General features: G+C 46.5%; 2 long non-coding RNA genes across 2 annotated transcripts in view; one reads left to right on the forward strand and one right to left on the reverse strand.

Moving 5' to 3' along the window:
• The window catches only part of LOC144373992 (uncharacterized), a 58,513-nt gene that overhangs the window by 15,335 nt on the left and 26,050 nt on the right, over window positions 1–17,128 (forward strand). The gene's annotated exons all lie outside the window — the stretch shown is intronic.
• Window positions 759–12,410, reverse strand: LOC144373976 (uncharacterized). Its single transcript, XR_013433519.1, has 2 exons — window positions 7,555–12,410; window positions 759–3,529 (listed from the first exon to the last, which is right to left on the reverse strand). It is a non-coding gene; the product is annotated as an uncharacterized LOC144373976 (long non-coding RNA).

Raw genomic sequence — 17,128 nt, forward strand, 5'->3', positions numbered from 1 at the left:
GGGATTGAACCAGGAGCAATTTACCACTGAGCCTCATTCCCAACCCTTTTTAATTTTTATTTTGAGACAGGGTCTCACTAAATTGCTTAGGGCCTCACTAAGTTGCCAAGGTTGGGTTTGAACTGTGATCCTCCTGCCTCAGCCTCCTGGGTTGCTGGGATGACAGGCATGTGCCACCGCACCTGGCATCAGTTAGTGTTTCTGGAGGTTCTCCTCATCCCTGTCCTCTCTCTGTCCCTTCTCCCCACCAGTTATACATACGTGTATACGTAGATCTCTGCACTGGGTCCCATGACCCAGATGCAGGCCCTGGTGTCTTCATCCGTCAGAAGACCCCTCTGGTGTCCAGGTGGGATCTTATCCCCCTTTCTTTTAGGGCCAGTGCTCCTGGGTCTCAATTAGACGCCTGGAATACTTACCGGTTTCTTCCTCTCTGGAAGGTGCTGAATCCTGACTTTTGTACCTTCAGCACCACCAGACCTGTTCTAGTTTTCTGGGGCTGTCAGTGATCACATACTAGGTTGCTTACACAAAGAGAAATAAGTCCTCTCACACTTCCGGAGGCCAGAATTCTGAAATCGTGGCCCTGGCAGGTATGCGGCCTCCAAAACTCCAGGGAAGACTCTCTCTTTGCTTCTTCCAACCTGGCTTCTGGGTGACCCCAGGCATTTTTTGACCTGTGGCTGCACCCCTCAAGCCTCTGCCTCCATTGTCACATGATGTGACAACCAACCGGTGTATTTAGAGAACACTCAGAATTTAGGATGATATCATCTCAAATTGTTTATTTATTAAATACACAAATTAGATCACTTTCTGAGGCTCTGGGAAGAAAGGAGTCTCTGGGGACACTATTCAACTCACAAGGAGGCCATTGTTGGTATTTTCCCAGCTTTCACGCTTATTCTTAGGGTAAGGTTCGCTCTGCTGTTTCTTCATGGATGGGGACAGGAGTCATACACGGCATGTCCTTGATTCCAGGCTTGTGTCTCCAGACCTGTGGCGACTGTCTCAGGTGTGTTGGTTTTGGACACCCAGTTGTTGAGGGGTGTGCCTCTTAGATTATTCTTGTGTTTAGAAAGAGGGATGTGCCTCTCAGCTTGCCTTTCTTCTCTGTATAAATGGCCACTGGAGCGTGGATACTTCTGAGATAGTGAAACAGGACAAGTGAGCTTTTGAATAAGAAAGTGTGAACACTGCATTTTTCTTATGTGGGCCTCAAAATCTGGGTTGTAAATACTATTTTTAGTCCATTTCATAGCTGAGGAAAGTGAGACAAAGGGAAATTAATTCATGTCCAACCTATCTCTGCATAGCTGCTCTTACTTAAGCTCTGTTAGTTCTATTATTATTATTATTATTATTATTATTATTATTATTATTATTATTATTATTTTGGTACCAAAGATTGAACTCACAGGCACTTAACCACTGAGCCACATCCCCAGCCTTTCTTATATTTCATTAGTTAGGGTTAGGCTTAGGGTTAGGGTTAGGTTAGTTGCTTAGAGCCTCACTAAGTTGCTGAGGCTGGCTTTGAACTTGCAAACTTCCTGTCTTAGTCTCAAGCCACTGGGATTATAGCAGTGTGCCACTGTGCCCAGCTAGTTCATTTATGCTTTTAGTAAAACCATCAAGGGCAAACTGTGAGGACGTGAACTCTTAATGGAATAGAAGAAACATTTTGCAGCTTTTCCTATAATTTCCAGCTTGCAGAAGTGTGGCGAGAATAGTACGAGGAGCCACACCCGTTCACCTAGATTCACAAAGCGTTTACATTTCCTCCCATTTGATTACTTTCTCTCTCTCATTCATTTGAAAATAAGTTGGAGACATCATGCCCCTTGAGCCCCAAATACTTCAGTAAGAACAAGAATACTCCTTACATAACCTCTATGAAATTATTAAAATTAGGAAATCTGCTATTGAAACACTACTATCTAATCAAGAGTTTGTATTCAAATTCCATTCATTTTCCCTCTAATGTTCTTTGTAACCTAACCCAGGATCCAACCCAGGAACGTGCACGGCATTTAGTTGTCCGGTCTTGTTAGTTTCTTTATTCTGAAGTGGCTCCTCAGCCCTCCTGTCTGATGTCCCTTGGGATTAGTTCCAGGGGACACCTCGCGCTCATTGCATCCTATCAAATGGCACAGGGCTTCCATTTGCCCCATCCCTGTTGATGTTGAATTTCATCCCTTGATGAAGGTGGGATCTCTCAGACTTCCTATGACAATTTACTCCAATTCCCTTTAGTAAGTATTTCTGTGGGGCTTTGAGATGATATAAAATGCCTTTCCTAAACCCAGCTTGTGTGTTTATGTGTTCATTCTCTCTCTCTCTCTCTTTCTCTCCCGTTGTCTTACCTGGTCCACTTCTCATTTGGTGAAGCCCATCTCCAATGAACTTCCTGAGGAAGGACGCCTGTGAGGACTGGAGTTTGAGATTTGGCCTATCTGTCCCCCTTATTCCTGAACTGCCAGATTAGCTATAGAATTCTGAGGGAGCCAGAATTGCAGCCATTGCATTATAACTCCAGCACCCAATGGTCCTACCCAGTTGATATCACTCTAAATCTTAAAAATCTGAACTATTTTTTTCTTCTTTGAAATATTTTGATTTTTTTAACTGTGTGTGGGTGCCCTTTCCCCCTGTTCACTGTGCCGGGTGCTCCCTGCCTGTTCATTCTGGGGGATCGTGCCTCTCGGTGGTGACATTTGTGGGTCTTCTTTCTTTGGTAGCTCCTTCCTCTCCACATGGTCTCCGAGAACCCCTTTTGTTGGATATTGGCTTCTGTGTTGACTGATTTTCTCATCTCTCTCCTCTCGTTTTTCTCCATCATTGTCTCCTATTTCCCGGGGGGTGATTTTCCAACTGTTTTCAAACCAGACTATCAAAGTGTTCATTCCAGCTCATGCATCTTTGTATTCCAGGAATGTGCCTTGCTCGTTGGGCTGTCTTTGCCTCCACGTTCCATCGTCGTTTCTGCACGGGTATTCTCCTGGGGATTCTTGTTGTCGTTGTTGAAGATTTCTTCTGCTGACATTCGCCTTTCTTTCCTGTTTTTTATTTCCTACCTCACATTAGAGACCACCTCACATTAGAATGCCAGAAAAAATGTCCATCACAAGACGTTGGAGGGTGGTATCTAAATAAGGGTTAACAGAACAAACAGAAACCAGAACAAACAAATGGAAAAGGGGAGATCTTGGGCACAGATGGGAAGGAGCTGGCCAGAAGCTCATGGTGTTTGGTGGGACCTACTGTGGCTCAGCTTCTCTGCAGGGCCACTGGAAAGTGGTTGGGATTTCCTTATTGGGGCCTCAGCTCTTATTCTCTGTAAGTCTTCTTACTGGGGGCTTTTAGTTTCTCTAGTTCCCCCAGTTTCTTGATTGGAGAAAAGACATCTTACTTCCAGGGCTGGGAGCTGAGTGGGGCTATTCAGCAGTGAATGTTCAGCTGCTTCTCTCTTGCACACAGGGTCTTACTCCTGGCTCTCATTGTGGTTCTCTCCCTGAGTTCAGGGCCTCTGGAAATGAAAGAATTGGAGGCAAAATCATATAGGGGAAAAAAGGAAAATAAAAAGATTGCTTTAAAATGATCTGCAAAGGTCTGGGGAGGTAGTTTATTTGTAGAGTACTTGCCCAGCAGGCTTGAAGCCCTGGGTTCAATCCCCAGTACTGCAAAATGAAACCACACACATACACACACACACACACACACACACACACACCCCTCTGCAAAAATTTCAGATTCAGAAGGAGTAAATCATGAAATAAAAGTTCAACAGAGGGGCTGGGGTTGTGGCTCAGTGACAGAGCCTCAGCACCACATAAAAATAAACAAAATAAAGATATTGTATCTGTGTATAACTAAAAAATATTTTAAAAATTACAACAGACGCTGGGATGTGGCTTAGTGATAGAGCACTTGCCTAGTATGTGTGAGGCTCTGGGTTCAATCTCCAACACTACATTAAATAATAATAATAATAAAATAAACTGGGTGCAGTGGCCCACGCCTGTAATCCCAGTGGCTCAGGAGACTGAGGCAGGAGGATTGAGAGTTCAAAGCTGGCCTCAGCAATGGTGAGGCACTAAGCAACTCAGTGAGACCCTGTCTCTAAAAAATACAAAAGAGAGCTGGGGATGTGGCTCAGTGGTAGTGTGTCCCTGAGTTTAATCCTGGGGAAAAAAAAGAAGGAATAGGAGAAGGAGAAGGAGGAGGAGGAGGAGAAGGAGGAGGAGGAGGAGGAGGAGGAGGAGGAGGAGGAGGAGGAGGAGGAGGAGGAGAAAAAGAAGAAGAAGAAGAAGAAGAAGAAGAAGAAGAAGAAGAAGAAGAAGAAGAAGAAGAAGAAGAAGAAGAAGAAGAAGAAGAAGAAGAAGAAGAAAATTGGGTATTTAATTGAAAAAGTAGGTATTTAAATGAAAAATAAGTCCACAAAATTACCAAGGCTGGTGAGTTTACAGTTAAACTGTGTTTGGTTGAGAAACAGCCAATATGACTGTCATATTCACAAAGGATCCGGCAAATCTCCGGGCAGCAGCATTGCCAACGCCTGGGGTGCAGGTTTTGTTAGGCAGTTAGTTAGCTCTCGGAAAGTGCAAAAGCTTTCCTTTATTTTGGTAACTCTCATTTGTCTCAGGACAGTGAACTCATTCCCCTTTCCGAGCCCCTTCCCTTCCTCTGTCTCTTCTTTCCTTTACTTTTTCTTTCTGATTGGAATATGCATGGTTTCCATCCCACTTTGCCTCTAGAGTTCCACCTAGTGGTTAAGTTTCTGGCCCCAAGGCACATATTTAACCAGGAGTTTGTTTTGATACAAGATTAATTGAACATTTTGTTTTATTTGTTCAGTTTTTGTTTATTTTGGTGTAAAAAAGATATTAATGATAATGATGATTGCAATAAAACGTTCCTGTGCATGTTAACAAAATAAGTCCTGTTGCAGTGAGACTGAGACTTGGCTCCTGTCTGGAAGCTCTACCTGCACTTGCCTGAGCATTATTATCAGCTCATCTCCTGAAAGCAGGAGCAAGAACAATCGTCTCCACCTGTTAAGCCCATGGTACCTATAACTGTAAGGCCTCTTCTTTCTCAGGCTTGCCAACGCCCGGTGACTCTGTGAGCTACCTAAAGCTGCAGTGATCTTGGGGCTGGAACTACCAAGAGGCTCACCCACATATGACAGGACCCCTGGTGGAGGCTGAGCTGCCTCTAAAGAAGTGCCCTGGGGTCCAGAAGGCACTAGGGGATCTAGTCCTGAGAGCCAGGCTCTGGAATGAGGCAGAAGTGAAACAGAACCAAAGAGAAGCTCTACAGCATTGGGTACCAGGGGTGTCCAGAAGGTTTGGAAGCTGATGGCTGCCCTTTCTCTCCTCACGACCCACAGTCTCTTCTTCCCCTGGGGCTCCTCCATATGTACTCTTCAGCAGGGTCACTGAACTTGTGGCAGCTCAGAGTTCCCAGAAGTGTGAAAGCAGAAGCTGCTGGGGCTTCCTAGGCCTGGAGCTGGGGGAGCGTCACTTCTGAACATTCTGTGGTTAAACACTCGCAGGCCTGGCCAGATTCAAGAGCTGAGGAACTTGGTATCTCTGATGTGGGAACAAAGAAGACCTTGGAATCGTTTTCACTCTACCACACTAAACAACACAATCTGAGTTCCTCATCACTGCCATAACAAATCACCCCAAATGGAGTGGCTTAAAACACAGAAGTTTATTCTCTCACAGTTCAAATGAAGTTATCCCCTCCAAAGACTCTAGGGGAGAATCCCTCCTTGCCTCTTACAACTTTGGTGACTCCAGGACTCTGCTGGCTTGGATAGCTCTTGTCTCTAGACAAGAGACAAAATCTCTGTATCACTGGCCTCCTTCCCACTCCCTCTTTATCTCCTTCCACCCACACTTTTTAATTTTTTCCTTAGAAAGACACCAGTCATTGAATTTAGGACCCACCTAATTCCAGGAGGATCTCATCTCAAAATCCTTAACTTGAGGGCTGAGGATGCAGCTCAGTGCTTAATGTGCATGCCCCTGAGTTCAGTCCCCAGCACCACAAAACAAACACACACAGCAAAACAAAAAGGCCCTCAAAAACAACAAAACAAAGTAAAACAAAAACCTTAGCTTAATTACATCTACAAAGACCCGATTTCCATGTAAGTTCACATTCACAGGTACTGGGTGTGGGTTAGAGAAATACAATTCAATGCACTAAAGCAGACATAACCCTGTGTTTATCCTGCTGGGAATATGTTGTCCTATCTGGATCATTGGCTTTGTGTTTTCAATTAGTTCTAGAAAACTCAGTCATTCTCTTTAAAAATATTGCCTCTATTTTTTTCCCTTCTCCATTCATCCCTGTTGGGTTCCCAGACATATATCAAGGCAGGACTAAACTTTTTCTGTAAAAGGCCAGAGAGTAAATATTTTATTGAATTTGAAGTATACACAGTCTCTACGGATTCAAATCAACTCAGTTATAGTGTGAAAGAAGCCAGAGGCAATATATAAACAAACAAGTGTGGTTGTATTCTAATAAAACTATTTAAAGAATCAAGTGGCCAAGTAGGAATAACCCAGGGACATTAGGCCAACCTCTCTACTAGACCTTCTCATTCTAGTTTTTGTATCCTTTGTACTTTGTCACATTTTCATCTCTTTATTTCTCTGCTGCATTCTGGATAACTTCTTCAGATTTATCATCCAGTTCATTAATTCTCTCTTTGATTGCAATCTACTGTTTATCTGATCCATTGAGCTTTTTAAAAATTTGATATTTAAAGTAATAAGTTTTAGAAGTTCCATTTTTTCCCTCCTGATTCAATCTATTCATGCCTGACAGTTTCTTGTTGCCTACCCGTCTTTATGAGTGTATTCTCTCTAAGCATTTTGTACTTACCTCTTCTGCATGTTGTAGCAAATATAGAAACACCTGTAATCCTTGGGGATCTAAGGCTGTTGACTCTTGTTTCTCTTAGCTCTAATTAGCAATGACTTGCCTTTCCATTTATTTGTCAATTTTTCTTTGTGAAGTTATCAGTACAGTATGTTTTATTTGTAGGATTCTGGCAGGACCAACTTAGACAAACTATGATTCCAAAGAGACTCTACCTCTGTTTTCGCCAGTAGCTAGAGGAACTCCCTCTCCTCTATGAAAGATCACCTCAGAATCCCCCAAGTAAGAGTCTCAGATTCAGGTTCGCAAGGGACCAGGTCTCAGGACAACTCTCCCTGCTCTCAGTGACTCACACCCCGTCTCCCTGCCCCTCAGCCTCTTCTTTCTCATCCAGCCTCTGCCATCTTGGGTGATTCCTGCTCTACTTCTGGAGTTACTGGTGACTCCCTTCCTCCCCTGGCCACCCCTGCCCTTTGAGGCTCAGCTTTCCTCTGTCCATCTGTGTCTATTTCACGGCATCCCCAGAGCCCTCTTCAGCTGCAGAGATAGTCCTGTTTGAGATAGTGTTGTTTTGGAGCTAGCCAGTTCTCCAGCTGCTGGTTTCTCATGATGGGGAAGTAGAAGCTATCACCCACAGTTCTTTGGGGAACTTACCTTCACACGGATGCACATGCTTATGGGTTTCACTTATAACACGTTGGTTTTCCTGTGAAGTTAGAATCATATAGACCCTCTCCAGGTATGAGACTCGACTGTGGCTTGTTATTCCTCTCCACCCTCAGCAGCATCTCCTTGTCCCATCTGCAGCAGTGTCTCAGGTCACACTCACCTCATTCTTGGAAATAACTGGGAGAAGAGTACAAACAGAGCCATGCTTACAGTGCGACTCTATCCAGCAATATTAACATTTCGACCATGGGCAAATTCAAAGGGAGGATTTGTAGAATTTGAGGTTTTAACTTAGTTGGCTTTTCAGGGTCAACAGGGGAGGAGTATGGGGGATTACGACCGTCCCTTCTCCCCTGAAGTCACACTTCATAGTCATAGACTTGTACACCTGGGGACAAGCCTATGATTATTCTTGGTTTTATTAACATTAAAAGTTGAGAGAACATGGTGCAAAACCCTCTTACACATGACCCCCTGCTGAAAAAGCAAACAACCTACTACCCACTCACATGTGTTTCAGTCTCTGAGCAGAGCTTTCCTCCGCCCGCTGCCGTGAGGAGCTAGTTTTCTGTGATGTGATTTATGAGCCTGCCACAGGTGGATTGCAAATGGAGCTCTGTCAGTTTCTCCCCAGCTCTGGCAAGGCTGGGACTGCTGGACCCAAAGGAGCCGAGATGAGCCAGGGGAGGCAGGAGAGGCTGGGTGTGCGAGTCACAGCTCCAGGTGCCTGGAGCTCACAGCCCGTTCTGGTCTTGCACGAGCCCAGTATTCCACCCAGCAACACTGGACTGTTCCATTCTGTTTCTCTCAGGGAAGAAATAGCACATGTTGACATGAAGATTGACTGTCAGGTCCCTCCTGGGTCCCAGAAGTCATCAGGAGTGGAAACATTAGGCTTCTCCCTGCTAAAGCTTCTCCCTCCACAGAATTGTTGGGTGGTGAAGTCAGAGTTTCACTGGATTTTTTTTCCTCCTTCCTTGCAGTACACTTCAGCCAGGAGAGCAGGGAGAGTCTAGTAGGTGGAAAAAAGGCTTCTCAAAAATATGACCCACCCTGATCCCTGGAGACTGAGGAGGCAGACTTATTTGGAAAACAGAAGTTGTCGAGGTGATTAAGTGAGATCTTGAGGTGAGGAGATTCTGGACTCTCTGAGTGCCCCTTAAGTGCCACCATATGTGTCTTGATAAGGAATGAGGCAGAGGCTCAGATAAGGTGAATTCGGAGGCAGAGACTGGAGTGATGTGGCCACAATCCAAGGGACGCCAGGAGCTGCCAGAAGCTGCCAGGAGCTAGAAGAAGAGAGGCAGGCACCTCCCCAGAGCCTTCCTGGGAATGCAGCTGGACGCCAGACATCTGGCCTCGGCACTGAGAGAGAGAGAATTTATGTTGTTCTAAGCCACCCAGCATGTGGTAGCTTGGCAGAGACTACCACAGATACCCAGGTGACTCTCTAGCACCAGTCCCAGAAAATCACTGAGGTCATAACCGACAGTATTCGGCCCTCATGGCTCTGCCGAGGCATGCCCTGAAGGGGCCAGGCCAGCAGTGCCCTAAGAAATGGCCTGCAGGAAAGCATGTGTGTTGACATTGATTTTGGTGGTGTATCCCAGGGAAGTCAGAGTGGGGGGTGTGAACAAGGGAAGGTCAGTGAATACAGGGGAGACTTTTTCCCATGACCACGTCTTCTCAGGATGCCAGGGCTGTATGGCCACAGGAGACACCTCGGGAAAAGCCACATGAACCGCTGCTGCTTGGAGCCAGCTGTGGGTGGGGAGGTGGGCCAGCCACTCACTGCTGCCTCCTCCCCGTCTCTCCTGGGTGGGCTTGCCTTCCCACTTCCAGCATCAGCCTGGGTGCCAGGCTGCTGCAGCTGCACCTTCAGAGCCACAGGAGGCTGTGGTGGTGGGAGGACAGGGTCCTCCCTGGGGCCAGTCCAGCTGGGAAGCAGGTGGGTGAGGACGTCAGGGCCACAGAAACTCACCCAGGTGTCACCGAGGCTCTGAGCTGGTGGCTAGGGCCCTCTTCCTCCCACCTGGTATACTCTCAGAGATGGGGGACTGAAGGCTCATTTGCCCCAAGCACACACCCTGCCAGAGTCCCCACTGCCAAAACTTGTCGGCCGTAATTCTGCTGTTGGTCATTCCCCATTCATTTAGTTCTTCCTCCAGTCCCTCTGCTTATCATGCATGGCTGTTTAGCTCATCTGCTTCCTGTCTGTCTCTTCATTTACACGACAGCTGTCCTCGGTATCCTTGGGGGATTGGCCCAGGATCCCCTTGGACACTAAAAGCCTCAATGTGCAAGTCCCTGACATAAAATGGCATGGTACACCTGTAATCCCAGAAGATCAGGAGGCAGAGGCAGGAGGAACTTGAGTTCAAAGCCAGCCTCAGCAATTTAGCAAGGCACTAAGCAACTCAGTGAGACCCTGTCTCTAAATAAAATACAAAATAGGGCTATGATGTGGCTCAGTGGTCCAGTGCCCCTGAGTTCAATCCATGTACAAAAAAAAGTGGCATGGTATTTTCATATAACCTGTACACGTTGTTCTACATAATTAAATCATCCCTATTTTGCTTATAAACCTACTACAATGTAAATATAGTATAATGTAATTATAGTATAATGACTATTTCCATTAGTCATTATACTATAATTAGTCATTATACTATATTCTGTAGGGAATAAAGAAACAAATCTTTGCACATATTTGGTAGAGATGCAATTTCTCCCCCTAAATGTTGTATTCTGCAGTTGGTTGAATCTCAGGATGTAGAACCCACAGATACGAAGGGCCCACTCTAGTCTCTCCATGTTACTTAGCTTGCAGGAACAAACTTGCTGTCTTGTGGGTTTGAGATATCTCTTATGTTTCTGCATTTGATTAGATACTGCAAAGAGAATTCTCCTTCAGTTATACTTCACAGAGAGAATTGGAAAGAGGAAAGAGAAAGAAGGTTCTTTGACAGACAAAATAGGCTCCAGAGACACTTCTTTGATTTGACAAGCAGAAGAAAAGACTTCTTGGCTAGAAGAGACCTGAAGCAGATTTAAAATTGAATTTCCTTGGATGAAGGATGGATCTGGGTCATGTATATGTAACCCATGTGTGCACAGTCAAGTTGCAGGGCCCCTCGTGGGGTCTCACGTCTGGTCCACGAAGCCAGGCATGAGGGGATGGCCTCCTTACCTAGATGAAACACAGAAGCCCCAGGACCCAGGGAGGGCAAGAGCAGAAGTGGGCCCCAGCCCTGAGTGGGCTCTGTGGGCCTGGGCTGTGGGATCAACTAGAAGCCAGATCCAGCCAAAACAGGGGTGGGACTTTGGCAGGGAACATCATCAACACAAAGAAAGAGGGCAGCCCAAGTGGGAAGACAGGGAGGGGAGGTTCTGGAATGAACAGTTACTTTTAAAGGTTTTAAATGGGAAATAGCTGGACTTTACCTCCACTTGGCAAGGTTAATACTCCCTCCACCCCAGAAATGGCCTGGAGCACCCATGTAAGTCATAGATAAAAGCAGATGGTCTGTCCCTTCCCCAAACCAAATGTCGGGGGATCTGAACTCACTGCACGAGTGTATTTCTGACCCTGTGGAAGTCAGTCCTTCTGAAGGCTCCTGAGTGCCAGAGGATCAAGCAGGCCAGAAACCTGGAGAGGCCCAGGAGAGGCCCTGGGGACACCCGCACACTGGACACCTGGCTTCACAGTGGCCCAGAGAGAGCGCAGGGAAGGGTGAGTACAGAATCCACTGCCACGTCAAAGAAGCGTCACAGCAGCTGCTGTCCCAGGGGCCAGTGGGTTACAGTTCTGTCCCAAGACGGCCAGCAGTGAATATGTAATGAGCCACTCTCTCCTCCTCAGTCCAGGATTAATTATATCGGACACCTTTTCAGTTTCCTCTTGAGTGTCCCCAAAAGTCCTGTGTGTTCAAAACTTGGTCCCTGGGTGGCACTTATATTTGACATTCTCCATCCTATTAATTTCAGCTATTCTGTTTGCTCTTATGGAGAAAAAAGTGTTGGTTCCTGGAAATCTGACATAGGCTCTGCCATCTTTTCTTCTTAATTTTAATTTTTTTTTGTAGTTGTAGATGGACACAATGACTTTATTTTATTTGTTTCTCTTTATGTTGTGCTGAGGATTAAACCCAGTGCCTCTTATATGCTAGGCAAGCGCTCTGCCATTCAGCCCCACCCCCAGCCCCAGTCTCTGACATCTGTAATTTGCCGTGACTTTGCAAAAGGGGTAAACTCTTTGCAGCCCCACCTCTCCACCAGGAGGAGGTCAGACCTGGCACCTGTGTCAGCCCCAGGGACACCTGGATCGCTGGTGTGAGCCTGTGCAGGGCAGAAGTCTGGTCTTTTCAAACCCTCTGCCTTTCGTAACATGTTCCTTCCCTGGATCTGCACGTTGTCCCCTAGAGCCCTCTTATGATTGCACTCTGAGGGCAGCACCTTATTTTATGTATCTTGTATCTTTCACAACACTCATACAATTTGGAGCATCACACTGGCACTCAACGAGTACATGTTTATCAACCCTCTGGCTCCTGGGGCTTGGGACAGACATTCTGAGGTCATTGTCCATGTTTCTCAGTGTCCTCCCACGTCCCCTGCTGTGGTAAGCATCAAAAAGCCCAATGTAGAAGTACATTCAGAGTTGAGAGAGGAGGGGCTGGGTTGTGGCTCAGTGGTAGAGCACTTGCCTTGCACACGGGAGGCGCTGGGTTTAAGCCTCAGCATCACACACAAAAATAAACAAATAAAGTTAAAAAAAAAGAATAGAGAAAGGGAAACTCATAATTGGCATCGTTAGTGTCCAGATTCTTTCAGGGTCATTCATTGCTCCCACATTCCTACACAGGAGCTTCCGGGCCTTGCAAAGTTCTGGTACATGGTTAGGATTCCCCAAGGGAGATGCTCTCCTCCTGTCCTCCCATTCTGGCCTCCTTGTACACATCAATAGCCCACAGTCCATGAGAAGGAGGTACTTCTTTATGCTATCACTGCTGGCACCCTCCGGGAAGGTGGTCCTGCTTGGGCCAAGAGTGCCATCATCAGGCCCACACAGCTGTCTTTGGGGAGCCAAGAAAGGTGATCATCCCTGCAGGAGACAGAGAATGCCTCTCCTGCCTATCCTGACAGCACTGTCACCAGAGCTCTTTCAGAGTTTTTGCTACTGGTATGCTGCAGTGACAAACAGCCCCAAAAATCACAGATACACAACTCAACAGAGGTTTAGTTCTCCTCACCCCTGGACACACACAAAAGATCCAGGACCCAGTGTCCATCAGTATCAAAATACCTAACATAAACAATTTAAGAGAGAAATGATTTATTTTGGCTCCTAGTTTCAGAGGTTTCAGTCCATGGTTGACCAGCTCCATTGCTTTGGACCTGAGATGAGGCAGAACATCATGGTGGAAGGAGGTGGTAGAAGAAATCTTGTCAATTCATGGCATCCAGGAAGGAGAGAAAGACAGTAGAAAGGGTCCAGGGACAAGATATAGTCTCCAAGGGCATGGCCCCGAGACCTGCTTCCTTCAGGGGAGTCCCACCTGCCTACAGTTTCTACTACCTCCCAATACTCCATTCAGACTATTAATCTATTAAATGGATTAATCCACTGATGGGGTCAGACTCTGATGACCCAATCATTTCATAAAAGCCCTGAACATTGCTGCTTTGGGGACCAAATCTTCAACACATGAGACTTTGGGGGAACATTCCAGATTCAAGCCATAAAAATCAGGGCAAGCTGGTTTCATAGTGGAGGAGGAAGAAGGAGCCAACAGCGGTGGCCTAACAGAGCTAAGCCTTGTGTAATTGCTACTCCTCAGAAGCACCATGCATCACTTCCACTCATGGTTCATTGGTCAAGGAAGCCATGTGGCAAGTTCACTGCCAACAGGGTAAGGAAGTGTAGCCCTCCGCAGGGAGGGACAGCAAATACCTTAAGGACAGAGCAAGACCTTGAAGACACGCTGCCCATTCTCAGTCTCACAATCTCTGCACCAGCCCAGGAGACTGGGGGGTTGTAGCTGCCTATGGGGTACTCCCTCCTTGCTGGGTCCCCCCCTGTTATGTTCCTCCCTTCTGCAAGCCCCTCCACAGGATTCTCCCTTTCAGTCAGTGAAAAAAAAATGGAGATGGGTGTGAGAATAGCAGCTGGCTCACCAGTTTTAAAAGAAGCCAAACTATGAATTCCAACCTGGAAACTAGTAAAATTCTGCAATTCTAGGAATGATCTCCCACTCCAAAATGCAAAGGCCTTTGCAGTGTCGTTTGACAGGGCAGGATTTAGCTCCTGTTAGGTGAGTGGGCTCTACATGTCCCCCACCCTCATCTGGGTCCAGTGCTGAGTCTCTGCTTCCACTGGTCAGAGAGGAAACTTCTAGTATGAGGGAGAAGTGCTCAAGGGTGGACATTCAGAGAGTAGGCAATGCAAACCACAGATGTGCTCTGCGGAGGGGGCTGGAGGTTACAACACTCCCAGATCGCTGGCCACCTCCCGGTTTGCAGCTGGCAGTGTACCTTCGCAGTCAGAAATATCTAGTACCCCAATTCCTGAGCCTCTCTGAGGTTCTGCAGCAATGACTGAACCTTCTCCCCCTCACTCCAGCGGGAGGGGCCCTCTCTTTTCCTCCTGCTGAGTTAAATATCATCAGTCCATTCCTCTTTTCCCTTTCAAACTGTTGTTATTATTTTTTTCCTGTCTCTGTGCTTCTTCTCCTGGTCTTTTTGTGCTTTTTCTGGCTTTACTGTCATTTGTGTGGGAATTAAGGAGAAGTTAACGCCTGTCTGCTCCAACCACTAAAATGAAGTGCCCCCCAGGGCCACCTAGGTTGATTCCCCTCTCCAGAGGTATCTCTTCCTCAGGAGGTTTAAAGGCCTGGAGTGTGTCCAGAGGGCCCAGAGCAGGTCCCGAGGGCCCCTGTTTCCCCTGGAGGCCAACCAAAGTGCTAAAGCAACCTGTGCCTAAGTCACCTTCCTTCCTTTCAGAGGAAGCCAGAGAACTACCCTGGCCTGAAGATCCCAGTCTGCAGGAAGCAACCAGGGTGTGGGCGGGGCCAGGCAGAGCAAAGCTGGGGGCGTGGTCAGGGAGGACAGTGTCCTCTTATTGCCACTCAAACAGTGCTACGAGGTTTCAATTAAATGGGATTTATCAAATACAAATGGAAGTATAAACTATAAAATATCAATTCTCTTTTTCCCCAGAATATGCCAAAATCACACCTTGTGGTTTTTTGAATCTGAATATTCTTTGTGTGTGCACACTTGCTTAAAGGAAGGGAAGACCATCACTTCTGGAAGACACTGGCATAAAGCTCCTCCCTACCTCCCCCACCTTCCCCACCCCTGAAGTTCCTTCGCTTTCTCTCAGATCTCTCGCCTTGGCCCTTTTCCTTCTGCTTCCTGTTCCTCCTTGAGGTGTGTGTGTGTGTGTGTGTGTGTGTGTGTGTGATGCTGGGATTGATCCCAGGGCCTTGTGCAGGCAAGGCAAGCACTCTACCAACTGAGCTATAGCCCCAGGCCCCTCCTTGAGTTTAGATGCCACTTCCTCCAGGAAGCCATCCGAGACTCCAGGCCAGGGCAGGCACCACTGAGGCTGTTCCCTGCTCTCAGTGGCCACCCTGTCTTCCACTGGGCCCCAAGTCCCCCGCCATCTCACCAGGCTCTTTCACCGGAGCCTGTGAGCTCTTGGCACCAACCCTGGCAGTGTCTGGGGCCATTCTCAGTGCACAGCACCCTGGGAGTGAGTGAAAGAAGGGAAAAGGGGAATTCATGGCACACATCCTGCCTTTCCTCGCCTTCCGTCCCATCTTTCAGGCCATATTCCATTTCTTGTCTTTTTTTTTTATATTTAATATGTTGTCACAAAAATTTTGCTGAGTCTCTGCCATCTTTTCTCATTTTGCTACTGGGGTAATTTTAGCTCCCAAATAACTCTTTGAGTGAGATATGGCCAAACCATTAAGTAAAATTAATTAGAGTAATTAAAAGCAAATAAGTTTTTCTGGAAAAAAAAACTCCAGGTTTTACATGCTGGTGGGGACAGCAGGGCTGGGAGCAGCAGCCTGGGGCTTGCTTGTTGACACTCTGTTCCCAGGCTGCTGGGCTGTGGCAGCCGACTGGTGGTTCTCACCAGTAGCTGCTATTAGTGATGGTGACATGTTAATTGAACCTCACTAATTCCAGATGTGTGGCACACTCCAGGGTCACCCATGCAGGGGTGGTTCATGTGTATTCAATTACGGCCGTGATATGAAGGAATGCTCCATGTCCTGCATTCGAGCGTCAGTTACCACCACTTATGTGGCTGGCTGTGGGCTAAAGCAGCCAGTGCTTGCCCTGCCCCGAGTGTTCTGTTTGGGTTCAAAGCACTGCAAACCACACTGTAAACATGCGTGCGAGAAGCAGGGAGGAGATGAACCAAGAGGGAAAGGACTCAGGGTTGATAAATCCACCTCGAAAAAAATCAAGCCATGTGTTCCTGTTTGTTTGCTGATGACCTGCAGAGGGTTTAGGACATGGAACAGCGCACCCGAAACCTCAGGGTGCTGAGATATCCCCTCCAGGATCCAACCAGGGGATCTAGGGGCTGGGGGATGCCAGAGAGACAGTCATCATGGACTAGAACAGCGTTACTGCAGGGGGCTAATCCATGACCTGGCATTTTAAGTGTTCATATTTAGCATTTATGTAAAGAAAGTGAAGAAATACATAATTATTTGCAAGTTTGATCCTGACTTTATTAATCTAAGTTTCTGAAAATTTGGCAATTGAAGCATGAAGTTAATTCACATGAGAACAATTTTTTTTGCCATTAACATAAGAACAATTTTAAAATATAAGATTTTCTGCCTACTCAGCTGCAGCAAACTGCCACAAAGCCTTTTCCCCTTCAGGTTCATTCAAACACACAAGGCTGCCCAGGAGGCTCCCTTCTGGAGGAATTTCACTTTACTTTCTTCTTCTTCTTCTTTAAAGGCAGTTTTTTTAAAAGCCAGGAATGGTTATTATAATTAGTATTTATGATGCCGTCTTCCTTCCTCACAGTCACGGTGATCAATTACCTTTATCCTCCTTTAGCACTGCACTGTATGGAATACATATCATCTCCCTTTTTCATGGCAATAAAAAGAGAGTTAACATTCTCATCCAAGGTCACTTGACAAATCAGTTCCTATTGGAAATCACAGATGTTCCAGCTCCCTTGTTGCTTAGACAAACAAGCCATGATTTTGCTCTATGTTTCTTCCTTTTGGGGTGCAGGTAGTCCTCTTGTTGACCTCTGTATTCATTCATCAGCCAGCAAATACTTGCTAAACACCTACTTTTACATGTGGAATAAGATTCTTTTGTTGGAAGAACACAGAACAAAATCTGACCTTGAAATGGCACTGAGCTCCTACTAGGAAAAGCAGAGGTTGTTGGTACAGTTTGATTTAATGCCCATTCCTCATCCTCTCCCTGCATCCTGAATCCTGAAAGTCTTCTCCAAGCGCCCTTGCTCACTCATTTGGTCTTTCCCCCAGAATTCAGACATGGACTGTGT

The sequence above is a fragment of the Ictidomys tridecemlineatus genome, unplaced genomic scaffold (genome assembly GCF_052094955.1).
Source record: "Ictidomys tridecemlineatus isolate mIctTri1 unplaced genomic scaffold, mIctTri1.hap1 Scaffold_54, whole genome shotgun sequence".
Classification (NCBI taxonomy): domain Eukaryota; kingdom Metazoa; phylum Chordata; class Mammalia; order Rodentia; family Sciuridae; genus Ictidomys; species Ictidomys tridecemlineatus.